A 14,720-nucleotide genomic window follows, 5' to 3' on the forward strand; every position below is an offset into this window, starting at 1 on the left:
CAACGTGGTCGCTTTCTGGGGCAGCAGGAGCCAGCGCGGTCGAATACTGCCATTTACTTCCGCTTTCGCTAGAGATTGTTTAGAACCTGAAGAGAGAGATAAGGAGAACTAAGGGAGCCGTTGAAGGCACAGGACGTTGCGCTCATCTACTCATTGTTTTTGTCCCCGTCGCGGGAACGGACCTCTTCAGCAAACTTGCGTTAAAGGAAGCCTGTTTTACTATTATGGTGTAAGAGGGCGCGAAACAATGTGACCTAAGAACAGGACAGGAAAGAGCGTCACTTGCAAGTATGTTTATACAGAGCAGACAGGTTTAATTTTTGATATACAGGGAATGTCCCAGCGGGCAAAAGCACATTTACACCTCGCATTCAGACCACGATGACGAAATTTCAAAAATGCATGCTTATGCATTCTAACTTCTAATGCTTCTAATGCTTATGCATTCTAATTATTGTATAATCTGTGAGTAACTCTCCCCCCTTACACAATGCCTCCAGGGGCCTGTAAGGTATCTTTAAATAAATAAATAAATAAATAAATAAATAAATAAATAAATAAATAAATAAATAAATAAATAAATAACAGAATTGATGTCCACCTCTGTATACAGAGCTACGTACGCAGTATCTCTGATACAAATTTCGAGTTTCTTTTTGGTGTACTGTGAGAACGCGTTTTTTATTCTGCCGAGTACGCATGCATATGGTGAATGACTCGGCTCACACATGCAGGAACCATAGTGAAGGAAATTCAGTCTGAGGTACGTCTCGCATTTCACTCGTATAGGTGCTCATTCTAAATAGAGAGTATAGGAACGTGACTTTTACTATTCTGATTCAAATTCGGAAACAGATACGGCGGTAAAAAATATTTACAAACGCAAAATAGGTAGGGGCGCTGGCTGTTCTTTCGCCGCTAGTATGGTGGCAATATGTCTGGCCTCTGGAAACAAAAGCTGCTCTTCTCGCATTTGTACGCTCGTGAGCAGCGTTGTCGCCCCTCTTTTTTTTTTTATTGAAATGAATATTAGGAGAGGTTGACGCCTTTATGGTGGCACCGGATACTCCTTGTTACTTGGCAAATAAACAAATTTGCGTAAAAAGGGAGAATAGCGGCACAAAATATGATACTCAGTAGAACACTGAATGAATAAAAAATATACAGTCCAACAGTAAATGAATCGCAAAGTTTTGTGCATCAGTTCAGTATACGTATGCATTATAATGTCAGATATTCTGAACAGCCAAAACACACAACACATGTATTACACTGCAAGTACCGAGCAAAATTATACATATTGCGTAAAAGTTGCGATCACCACACAAATCAGTTATGTACCACGAACAACATTTGTGTTATTCATTTAGCGAATTTGGATCATCTGAAACTTAATATTTTCCCAAAATGTTCGTGTCCTCTAAAAACTTTTTCTGAGCAAGAAGTGTTCTTTTCTGAACGCCCGCAGTTGGCCATGGGCCAAGTATCTTTTTTAGAGTGAATGGTCTTCTGTCTAATATCAACAACTTTGCTTTCCGTACCCTTCTTTGTGGATCGTATTTCGTGCACTCGAGGAGCAGATGATGCGCATCTTCGTCTGGATGGCCGCAGGAACACTGCGGACTAGAGACACGTTTTATCCTGTACAAGAAGTGTTTAGTGAATGCAGTACCAAGACGCAGGCGGTGTACCAATGTTTCAAATTTTCTGTTGTCTCTTTGATTTTCCGCCATTGATACTTTTATACATGGGTCTATAAAGTATAACACAGCGTTTTTAGTTTGCTGATCAAACCAGGTAGTTTTGCTGAGGCTACAGGAAATCTGTTTCAGGGTCAGACGGAGTTCACTACGCAATAGGGGAAGATGGTTGTCTCTGCGTTACTGCGCGCCCGATTCGCAGCTGCGTCGGCTGCAGTATTACCAGGAATATTGCAGTGCCCAGGTATCCACTGAAACGCAATTACGTGGTTCATTGCGCTTGCTTTTGTAAGTTCTCTGAGCGTCTCATACAATAGCAAAGTGTTCAAAGAATTTTTCTTATTGTTCTGAAGTAATGTGTTCTACGTAACGCTAAAGATAACCCCCCTTTTGCGAATGCTTTTCTGATGTTATGAAACGCAAGGCATACAGGATTGCAAACAGTTCTGCCACAGTGGAAGATGTCTCTCGGGATAATTTAAGTGTTTGCTCTAACACTAAATGTGGAAGGACGAATGCTGAAGTCGAGGAATTTTTATGACGCGAACCATCTGTATAAACGTGGATGTACAGGGGATATAAAGAGTAAATTTGGAAGAGTGCCAGTTGTTGTGCAGCTACTATGAAAATGTCCCGCTTAGATATCATCCCGTCAAACGATAATTCTATTTTAGGAGGTGTTAACATCCAGGGAGGATAGCTAACATCCACATTGCATAATTCAAATCTTGGTAATAATGCTTTATGTTCTCGAACAACATCGGGAATTTTGCTTTTGTTTATTTTGGTAAGCGCGAGGTTTAATGGATGCTTCTCGTGTTGGGAAATGAACATGCCGATGCAGCAGCACGATCTGCACACGAGGAGGGCTTGCAAGACTCCATTCCATTTTGAAGAACAGACGCTGCAACGAAAATTCGTGTGCTTGCAAATGAAGCCATCAAAACTTTATGGAACACACCCAGCTTAAAGCATACACGTCTACACCGACTGGACCCATCCCTTCGACTTCGACCCCCATCTAGACTCTCTCGACTCGAAACAGCAGTACTTTGCCGACTGTGGCTTGGTGTCGCCTACACAAGATCCTTCACCTTCCGAGTCGGTATGGACGACCGCACGGCTTGCAGACACTGCGGCGGCGAGGAGACCATCGAGCACGTGCTTTGCCACTGTCCTCAATACAGCGCGCTCCGGCTGTCGCCAGCGACCGCGTTGGCACGCCTTGACGACAGGCCACTTTCAGAACAGTCAATTTTGGAATGCCGACGTGAACTGTCGTGGCAGCAAAAGTCTGTCAAGGCTTTGTTGGCTTTTCTATGTGACAGTGGCCTATTAGAAAGACTATAATGACCCTATTTCGTCCTTCTTGATATTTATTTTTTTTCTCACGCTTTTATTTTTGTCACGCTCTTCTTTCCTTCTTTACTTCCCCTTTCCTTCCCCTAGTGCAGGGCAGCAAACCGGACGTTTTAAGTCTGGTTAACCTCCCTGCCTTCCTCTCATTTGCATCTCTCTCTCTCTTTCTTTCTCTCTCTAGTGTTGGGTTAAGATGCGATAAATGTGTCGGCATGTTCCAACCATTCGTATGACTGGAAATGGTGGATGACGAGCTTCGGCAACTACTAAAGAACTCGAAGTAGCCTGCGGAACCCTAAGACACACTCGCAGCCCTCTTGCCAGTAAACGTTGAAGACGTTCCTCAGAAGTGTGCGATAAACCATGGAGAACTGGTGCCGAGTAAGCAATTTTTTCGACGCATGTGACAGTGGCTAATAGTGCATCCATTGTACACCGATTTTGTCGAAAACCGGTCATGTAGTTGGGAAACATATCTGTGTGTTCACACCACCATTGCCGTCGACTGTCTATCATCTTCTCCATTAGTTTGGAAAAACAGCTTGTGAGGCTAACGGGTCGGTAGGAGTCAAGACAAAGGGGAGTCTTTCCTGGTTTTAGTACTGGAATTACCCAAGCTGATTTCCATGAATCTGGAAGAGTCTCTTTTATCCAGCTATCATTAAATATCCCCAAAAGAGTCGTTCTTTCTACTGGTTCTTTAACATTACATACGTAACACCATCTGGGCCTGCGGTTGTATTTGTGCGGCATGACGAAAGAGCACATTTCAATTCATTTAAGCTAAACCCACAGTCAAGTTGAGGATGTTGTGACATAAAGCACGCATGAACCTTCAGTTCTGCTAGTGTTGTTGAACTTGCAAATTGTAGGCAAGTAAACGGAATTCCTGGTCTGGATATAAGTTGACAATTCGTCAGCAACAGATGTTTCCGGAGTGCTTCGAGCTACGGCAAGGGCTCGTAATTGATGGCTCTGGGTAACTGAACCGCTAAAGGATCGTGCAGCTGACCATATTCTGGGAACTGGAGTAAACGGAATATTCTCGCCATCTTCTCGTACCTAATTTTTGTAAGCGTCTGCGCGAAGTTGAGTTAACTTTCTGTGCCATCTTGTAGCCATACAGCTTTCCACTGCGGCGGTAAGCCGTTCTGCGCGTCTTCTAATTGCTCTTAAACATTCATATTCCACGTCGACTACAGCGTATTCATTAGGAACAATGGCTTGCTTTGTGCAGATATTGTAAGACTCACACAGTACATTTGCAAAACTTTGGAAGTTCGGATTTTCGCCCAATGAGTTACTGAAATGGTGACGAAAACTTTGCCAATGAGTATATTTTGAGTAGCGCCGGGTCCCTTCACTTCGTATGAGACGATGTTTTATCAGGATCGGGAAATGATCCCTACCGTGCGTTTTTGTGTCCGTTGACTATTCAACGCCATCAAGAAAGTCTTGTGAGCAGAGCGTAACATCTATACAGCTTGAGTTACGAAACCCGCGCAAGAGCGTTGGAGAGCTATCATTTAACACGACCAGATTACTTTCTTCTTCGGCAGATTCTATAATGCTTCCGCGGGAATCGTTATATTCACTGCCCCAGATGAAGTTATGTGCGTTGAAGTCCTCACAAACCAGCACATATGAGTTTGCGATACCAAACACATTCACCAAGATGACTACTAATATTTTGCTAGAACATTGTAGATAAAGACTGATGACTGTGACGCTTTTTTTCTATAAGATATATTGCATGCTACGAACTCCGGTATATTTAAATCGCTCGACTGTATTAAATCGTGCGGCAGGTCTTTTCTCACGCATAACATCGCTCTGCTACTTCCGGCAATGCGCAATGAATTATACATAACATAGTTTGAAAGACGAATGTCATCTCGTACGCCTGCCTCCTGTATACGTAAAACAGGGAAGTTATGTTGAGCTAGTAGTTTGCGAAAATCAGCTGGCTTATTTCGAAGGCTATTAGCATTCCACTGAAATACCAAAACATTGTTGTAACGATTATTCATAGTATAAGCCTGCTGTGGAGCTGTTGGTGGTTGTGGAAGCACCAACGATTACATAGAAAGCAGTGCTGTTACCTCTGGTAGGTTGTTTGCCTGTGGAATGGCACTGAGAATTGCACGCAGAGCTGTGAATAGCATGGGCAGGATCATCTGTGCCACGGATAAAGACGCGTAATCACCAAACGACGCTGAAGCTCCATGTGTGCTCGAAGCAGGTCGCTGAAGAGCTGACTGAGATGGTCGCTGGGATGATTGGTGTGGTTGAGACGAATGCTGAGGTAGTCGCTCAGATGCTAGATGAGGTTGCTGTGTGAATGGCTGAGGGCGTTGCTGAGAAGGACGGTGAATTTCACTTGAAGGCTGGGCAAGATGAGTAGTATTCTCTGAAGGTGGGTTGTGTCGCTCGCTGTCAGAACGTTGTCGACGTGAGTGCTTTAGAGCTGCAGAATAGTTCATATTGACCCCTTGCTTTTTTTTCTTTGTTGGGAGTTGGAGGCGCGCATCTTACAGCATCAAGGTTGGGTGGGGGCGCATTACGAGGAGGCAGCTTTCCGTATTTCAACTCATGTCTGCGTAACATTGAGGCAGCTCTGCTCTGAGGGCACCCGGAGTAGGAAGCTGTATGGTTTCCGCCACAGTTGGCACACTTTGGCTGATACACAGACTTGCACTCCGGATGGTTGTGGTCTTCTGAGCATATCTTGCAGCGATGTGGACTGCGGCAGTTCTTCGATATATGTCCAAATCTCTGGCAGTTGTAGCATCTCAGAGCAGGGCCATGATATTCTTCTACCGGATGACTCGTGAAACCTAAATGCACGCGTTGCGGCATTGGTTTGTCTTCTCTGAAATGGAGAATGAAGGTTATCAGAGGGCGTGATTCTACCGCTTCGTCTTCTTGCCGATTGTAGCGCGCCTGACGACGGGCAGGTGTAACGCCAAAACACTTCAGGAAGTCAACCAGTTGTTCTTCCGTATACTCAACTGGCACATGGCGCATCTTGCCAACATTCTTGGTATAAGATGACGGAATGAATGGTTTGACTCCCAAACCAGCCACTTCGCTCATCGACAGTAGATGTCTTGCAGACGAGACTGAAGTAACGTTGACAGAGAAACTTCCATCTGTATTCACGCGGAATGACTGTACCTTTTCCTTTGCCGCGGAAACAATTTCCGACGCAACGCGGTTTGGATTCACTTGCCAGAAGTTGCGCCCTTCCTGTGAGGGTCGAAAAACGACTGGAATTCCCTCAGGCCGCTTCTTTTTATGCGTTACCAAGGAGAACGGCGTTTCATCGCAGTCTATGTCTTCATCTTCACTTAGCTCATAGGTAGATGTCTTGTCGTGGTCAACCCGTGGTTTCTCGGCATCACTTTCACTTGCCTCAGCCATATTCCCTGAAGGTGCGCTGGAAGGTAGGGCGGTGTTGAAAACTAGCGTCGCCGGCTTGATGACATTAGGCGCGTGTTGTGGCACTTCCGAGTGCGGCGCCGATTCTGCGGCACTCATGCGCCTAGGAACGCGCTTTTGGACATATGGCTCGTGCCGGTGTTCTTTGCTGCCTTCAGCCGTGGTAGGCGTAGATGCGCGGCGGAGCGCAGCAAAACTACGCGATATTGTGCGTGATCTTTAGCAAATCTGTATCCCACGGGATGTCTGTTCTCTCTGGACAACAGCGAAGTCTCAACACAGCACTGATTCTTCGAAGAAAACAGAAAATAATATCTCACCGAAAAAACAGCGGTCGCTCGGAGGGACTCCTTCTTCTCCCTCGCCCCTCTTACTCGTTTTGCACCCTGAAGCTCGTCTGGTCGACTTCCTTGCTTTTATTCTCCTTGCTTTCTCTCTCTCTCTTTTATGGTGGTGCAGGAATCTCACGTCGGTGCATCGTCGTTTCCGCACCCTTTTACAACGAAGCTGTATATGCCGAGGCAACATTTACACTCGCGTTCCGACCATGAAAACCCTACTGCGGGAGTACGAGTCACTGTTTATGGGGGCATATGAGCCATTGCATTCGTCTTACGTGGCGGACGGACAAATTTTTCCTCGAGTAGGCATAGAAATCTATGTATTATTGCAGGGAAGGGACACAGAGGCGGACGGCGTTAAGACAACACCGTGATGACATAGTTAAAGAAATACTTTTACAGCGAAGCTGTATATGCCTAGGCGAAACGCTCGCGGTATGACCGCGGAAAGCCTCCGCGGTGGAAGCTGCGGCGCTTCATTGGCTACGCCGATAGTGACGTCGTTTCTATCTCACAGCAGAGCCCGCGCGCAGCAGTCTCTCTCCGACTTCGCAATAGGTTCAAAAATGTGTCCCTGCCCCTGTCTTTAATTAAATGAAATGTGCGGCCCCGGTGTGTCATTTGGTAACTACAATGCACAACGGAGTCATAAACACTATGATTAACGCATTACGCAACACAAATGCGTAACATAATTCAGAAAGACTTTGATGCACCCGCTGGATTAACACAATAAACCGCTCATTGGCCTCCTCCGTGATGATGATTATGCGAAGCCCAATGTGCGGCATTTCAAATAAACGCTGTGATAAACACGAACAAAACCTGTGCGTAACCTCACTTATAAATACAAAGGCGTGACCAAAAATTGAGAAAGAGTTTAACGAACCCTCGGAATTAACCCAGCGATAAACATCGGGGCCGCACGTTCCAGCTTCGCTAGTTTACCATTTGTACGGTGTGCACGGGCGTTCTTTTTTTTTTTTTTTTGTATACGCGTTGCTGCGCTGAACTGAAGCTGAACTGAAGAAAAGACACGTTGCGCAGTCCCATGTTGCTCGACCAGCGTCATCAGCACACCGGAACATAGAACATGTAGGCAACTGCGGATAGTGGGAACTTCCGCTACGCAGGCGCTTCGAGCTCTTACAATTGGTAGCGAGGGTTTATGTCAGTGGGGGAGAGAAATGGGGAAAGAAGGCAGTGCAAAATTTTAGTCGCTGGCACGCATCTGTCCTTTGAAATTTCTCGGCTCAATAACTTCGGACTGCGTATTCTATCGCTGCCATTCTTGTAGCATTTATCTCTCCAACCGTCAGTCCACGCGAACCCCTACCGAAAACTTGAACAGTGGCGTGAAAAGTGTTCGACGGTCGATTTAAGCGAATTGTTCGATATAGAGAGATTTGCGTTTGGACAATATCTTGTAATCTAGAGGAACCAATTCAAAGATTGCTGGCCAGAAGCCTTCGCATATGCCTTGGTGTTCCGCGTGCATCTGCAAGTGCGTTGGTCATTGCCGAGTCCCGCGAACCAATTTTTCATGCACTGATATTTACGGAAACTTGTCACTTTTTTCTTTTGGTTACACAACACGCTAATCATTCATTATGCCAATACCTTCAGGATGGAACCACTGCAGTTAAAAAAAAACTGCAGTTAAGTTAAAAAACTTACCCTGTTTACGAATACTGGCCTACTCGTGCAACTCATCGCCTATGGCGACTAGTAATTCCAGAAATAGTCACTTCAACTCCTGGAGTAGGTGGCAAATGTGACATGCCCGTAGTTGCGATACAGCAATTAACTTTATCACATCTTTACACTTAGTACGTAGATCGCATTCACCTGTATACAGATGGATCATGCTGGAAACAATGCCCTACTTCTGCGTTTTATATACTTGCATACCAGGAGAAAAGAGCTTATAACTTTGCCAATTTACAACGTCCACAACGGCACAACTTTACTCAATACTTTCTGTTTTACGTTACATATGTCAGTAGTCAGAACCACATTGTTGCGTAATTCTCAGTGACTCACAAGCCTCATTGCTGTGCCTAAATGAAATCAACTTACGAAAAGCAAACATCACATTGACATAATAAATAAAGAAGCCATACGCCATAGCAAAAGATCTACGACACGACATAACTTTCCCGTGGATTCCAAGTTAATGTGAAATCATAGGAAATGTAACAGCTGATCACATTGCACGTGCAGCACATCGAGAGAATGAATTACTACTACTTCCTCTAGCGGCGAGTGATGCGCGATGTCTGTTGAACAAACTATGCGGTAGATTGTCCAAGAAAACTTGGTTTGTAAATGATGCGCAGAACTCTCAATTATATAATATAGATCCTGGCGTAGAATTCAATGTACCGTTTAAAATTAGTCGGTGTGTTGAAACAACAATTCAAAGGCTTCGACTAGGCACTGCTTATACTAAAAGCTTCCTGTATATATAAGAAAAACTAACAGTGCTACATGCTCATGTGAAGCGATTGAAGAAGACATCGAACACCTTCTTCTACACTGTAAAAATCATGGTGCTCCCTGCAAGAACCTCTCGAAAATACTGCATGGTTTAAATAGACGGCCACTATACCGAGGAAAAATTTTAGGTCCGTGGGCAACAGAAAAACTTCAAACCATCGCTGAGCGCGCCTTAGAACAATTTTTGGAGAAATAAAAAATATAACAAAAATACTAAGTCATAAAATAGCTATTGCTTGCGTTGTTATCATTAACAGGCACCCTTAATTACATGTTCATTGTGTCTTCGTGTTCATGTAGCATTTGTATTTGTTGCTCTTAGAGTGCGGCATTCAAGTGCCCAACACCTTCTGTGTGAACATCTTGGTTTTGCGAACATTTATGCTGTGTGAATTCATGTGTTGCGTGTGAAAATTTCGATTTTGTGAGTATTTATGGTATGTGAACTCTTCTGTTGCGCGAACATATATTTATATTGTAATACTGAGCCTTAGTACGTGAACCTTCGTTCATGGGTTTATTAGTCCTGTTAGGTGATTGTTGACAACTTCTCCGCGATAACTATCATGTAAGAGATGAGGAGTAGCCGGCGCCACAGATAGGTACCAGCCTCTTCTTAAATGCATTTAATAGTAAAAAAAAAAAAGAGCGACGCGCAGAAATGTTTGTAGTTTCGTCTTAAGTGCGGACATAGGCGAATCTCAACAGTGCATGTTGTTGGGCGATTCGGTCGTACATCGTTAAGCAAAAGGCTGCGTAATACAAACATGGACGAGAAGAGCAAAAGAACGGGCGTAGACTTGCGACAGGGTTTTATTCAGAAGAACGCACATATTTTTAGCTCCATGTCTGCGAAATCATCGCCTAGTGCGTGCTAAAAACCTGCTTTCATGGTCATACCGGCTGATCGAGGTATCACTGACACCATCATCACCCTTGTTCCCTATGAAAAACTGTTCAGCAAGCTCACGTGCCATCTGGTCACGAATACGTCTAAAAATTTTTGTTATTGCCAGTAGAGGCCGGCACGGATTATCACGTGTAGCCATAGGGAGTGCGCTGCAGTGAAAGCTGAAATTAGACACTTTTCCGCTCTTTACCGAAAGCTGGTGCTCCCTTAGTCGTTCCTTTATACATCGGCCCGGTTGACCGATGTACACCGTCTTTCATTCGGATGCCCAGCACGCGACTAACTGAGAGACGTGATGCTTTCTCGCACTTTCCTTTCTCCGGAGGCGATCCGGAGCACAGTGAGGCCAACTTGCGTGGGGCGTAAAATACCACCGACTCACCGCAGCGCTTGGCTACATTCTTCTGGTTGTGAGTCACCCTATGAATATAGGGGACCACGACGTTCCTGGGATGCTCTAGCCTTCAATCTTTGCAGGACCTCCTCCGCCACAGCGACCGTGACAGAAATAGGGAAACCAACTTTAAGCATCGTACCAACCTGAATGTTGGTATGCTGCTATACCATGCCCATGTTCACACACGCATCTTCAAGAGTTCCATAAAATCTAGTACGCTTCCCAGCCCTCGCAAGTTAGCACAGTAGCAACGTAGCATAGTAGCGCCCGTGCATAAATCGGGGGCTATAGAGGTGCAGTTAGTAACTACTGGTCTATATCTTCTGCGCTGCGTTTCAGCAGTTTGAATCTGTATTGCATTACCTGCTTTCTGATAGTGTTAAGAACCTTTTAATAGATGATCAGCGTGGCTTTGTATTAGGGCGCTTTACAACAATGAACTTGTCTACATTAATAGACCATGCTTCCAGTTTGGCACCTAGTTGGGGCCAACCAGACGATGTTTACTTTGACCTAAATAAAGCACTTGCTGTAGTTTGCCATGAGCTCCTCATTACAAAGCTCACGAAAACGAACATACCTTCTCCCAACACTACCCTGGTATCTAATTACCTAAGCAATATAGATCTTGCTTCTTTGGTAATAATGGGGACATCTCTGTTATCTACGAGGTCACTAGCGGAGTTCGTCAACGATCCGTTCTTGGCCCTATCCTCTTCTTACTGTTCATAAGGGATATATCGTTAGCAATTATATCCTCCTCATTTCTTCTACACGCTAAAGACCTGAAGCTATTTAAGACTATCAACATCGTTGGCGACTCCACTCTCCTCCAAAAAGACAGTTTTCACTGTAAAACTGGTGCAAAGAGCTATTGATCTTAACATAAACTTCACCCTTGGCTTCTCTAACATCATCATCATCAAGCAACAACAACAACAACAACAACAACAACAACAACAACAACAACAACAACAACAACAACAACAACAACAACAACAACAACAACAACCTGACTACAGCCACTGCAGGGCAAATGCCTCTCCCATACTTCTCCAAATACCCCGGTCATGTGCTAATTCTGCGCATGTTGTCCCTGCAAACTTAATCTCATCTGCCCACCTAACTTTCTGCCGCCCCCTGCTACGCTTCCCTTCTCTTGGAATCTAGTTCGTAACTGTTAATGATCATCGGTTATCTTCCCTCCGCATTACATGCCCTGCCCATGCCCATTTTCTTTCTTTATTTCAACTAAGATGTCATTAACTCGCGTTTGTTCCCTCACGCGATCTGCTCACTTCTTATGCACCCCCCCCGCCCCCCGCCCTTAACGTTACACCCATCATTCTTCTTTCCATAGCTCGTTGCGTAGTCCTCAATTTAAGTAGAACCCTTTTCGTAAGCCTCCAGGTTTCTGCCTCATAGGTGAGTACTTTTAAGATACAACTGTTATACACTTTTCTCTTGAGGGATAACGGCAACCTGCTGTTCATGATCTGAGAATGTCAGCCAAACGCACCCCCAGCCCATTATTATTCTTCTGATTATTTCAGACTCATGATCCGGATCCGCGGTCACTACCTGGCCTAAGTAATGTATTCCCTTGCCACTTCCAGTACCTCGCTACCTATCGTAAACTGCTGTTCTCTTCCGAGACTGTTAACATTACTTTAGTTTTCTGCAGATTAATTTTTAGACCCACCCTTCCACTTTCCCTCTCCAGGTCAGTGAACATGCATTGCAATTGGTACCCTGAGTTGAGCAAGTCAATATCATCAGCGAATCGCAAGTCACTAAGGTATTCTCCATTAATTCTTATCCCAGATTCTTCCCAATCCAGGATTCTGAATACCTCCTGTAAACATGCTGTGAATAGCATTGGAGAGATTGTGTCTCCCTGCCTGACGCCCTTCTTTATTGGGATTTTGTTGCTTTCTTTATGGAAGACTGCGGTGACTGTGAAACCGCTATAGATATTTCTCAGTGTTTTTACATACGGCTCGTCTGCACCCTGATTCCGTAATGCCTGCATGTCTGCTGAGGTTTCGACTGAATAAAACGCTTTCTCGTAATCAATGAAAGCTATATATAAGGGTTGGTTATATTCCGTACATTTCTCTATCACCTGATTGATAGTGTGAATATGGTCTATTGTTGAGTGGCCTTTATGAAATCCGGCCTGGTCCTAAGGTTGACAGGAGTCTAAGGTGTTCCTGATTCTATTTGCGATTACCTTAGTAAATACTTTGTAGGCAACGGACAGTAAGCTGACCGGTCTATAATTTTTCAAGTCTTTGGCGTCCCCGTTCTTATGGATTAAGATTATGTTGGCGTTCTTCCAAGATTCCGGTACGCTCGAGGTAATGAGGCATTGCGTATTCAGGGTGACCAGTTTTTCTAGAACAATCTGCCCACCATCCTTCAATAAATCTGCTGTTACCTGATCCTGCCCAGCTGCCTTCCCCCTTTGCATAGCTCCCAAGGCTTTCTTTGCTTCTTCCGGCGTTACTTGTGGGATGTCAAATTCCTCTAGACTACTCGCTCTTCCATTATCGTCGTGGGTGCCACTGGTACTGTATAAATCTCTATAGAACTCCTCAGCCACTTGAAATGTCTTATCCGTATTATTAATTATATTGCCGGTTTTGTCTCTCAGCGCATACATCTGGTTCTTGTCTATTCCTAGTTTCTTCTTCACTGCTTTTAGGCTTCCTCCGTTCCTGAGAACATGTTCAATTCTATCCATATTATACTTCCTTATGTCAGCTGTCTTACGTTTCTTGACTAACTTGGAAAGTTCTGCCAGTTCTATTCTAGCTGTAGGGTTAAAGGCTTTCATACATTGGCGTTTCTTAATCAGATCTTTCGTCTCTTGCGATAGCTTACCTGTATCCTGTCTAACAAAGTTACCACCGACTTCTATTGCACACTCCTTAATGATGCCCATAAGATTGTTGTTCATTGCTTGAGCACTAAGGTCCTCCTCCTGAGTTAAAGTCGAATACCTGTTCTGTAGCTTGATCCGGAATTCCTCTATTTTCCCTCTTACCGCTAACTTATTGATCGGCTCCTTAAAGGGACACTGAAGAGAAACAATAAATCAGTTTAGTCTAATGAAGCATTGTTTGAGAACCCTGCAGGCAATCATTTAAAAAAATAGTTTGGTTATTAGATGAGAAAATGAAGGTCCAAGTATCAGTATTCGAATTTCGCGCCGAAACACCTGCGCCGGTACGTCAGCGTGACGTCAGGGATTCCAAAGTATGTGTTCGCATTTGGGCCACGTTGGCTGAATAAAGGTTCCCGAAACTTGCCATGTTTAATGTTTGGTTCCTTTAGAACACTATGTAATCAATCTGTACCGCTGTATGTAATTAGTAGGCCCTACAAGATGCCATCAAACTCCAAGACGTAACAGCCCCCAGGTGCGGGAACTTAAATAGGCGTCGCCACCCGTATTTCGTTCTTTCGCGTTTTCTTGCTTACCAAAGGTCTCATCGTTGTAAGAGTGTTTTTTTGTTTTTGGTGTTGTAGAACGGTAATTTACTGATGCAGAATAAATCATTTTTCACTTTAGTGTTCCTTTAAGTACCAGTTTCTTCCGTTCCCTCCTCAAGTCTATAGTCGGATACAACTTTAGAAAAAAGGGAGCGTTTACTCCTCCGACGCGGATGCACACGAGCATCCACCAATGGGCGCGCACTCTGGACTGACGTCATGAGCCGGACGGCCTGTGACCCCGCCAACGAAGAAGATGGCCGCCCGCGCTTCGAACTGGGCTAAGTCGCTTCAGCTGTGTGCTTCAGCGATAAATGCATTGTTTTATATAAGTACTTTTTCAATAGCAACTGATTCATTTTAAGCTTGGAAAACGAGTAGTAGATACGCCATGTACATGCGAACAAGCGCAAAAGCCCTGCAGAGCTGCTCTTTCTACTTTTGTCACTTGCAATGAAGCTAAAGAGCAGGCGACGGGCAGCGTTGTAGAAGGCACGAGGTTATTTTTCTGTCGTTATCCGGCATGTGCTGTAGCACATGAGAGCTCTACTAAACCACTCATCAAAATACAAAAT

The sequence above is a fragment of the Dermacentor variabilis genome, chromosome 5, assembly GCF_050947875.1.
Source record: "Dermacentor variabilis isolate Ectoservices chromosome 5, ASM5094787v1, whole genome shotgun sequence".
Lineage (NCBI taxonomy): Eukaryota > Metazoa > Arthropoda > Arachnida > Ixodida > Ixodidae > Dermacentor > Dermacentor variabilis.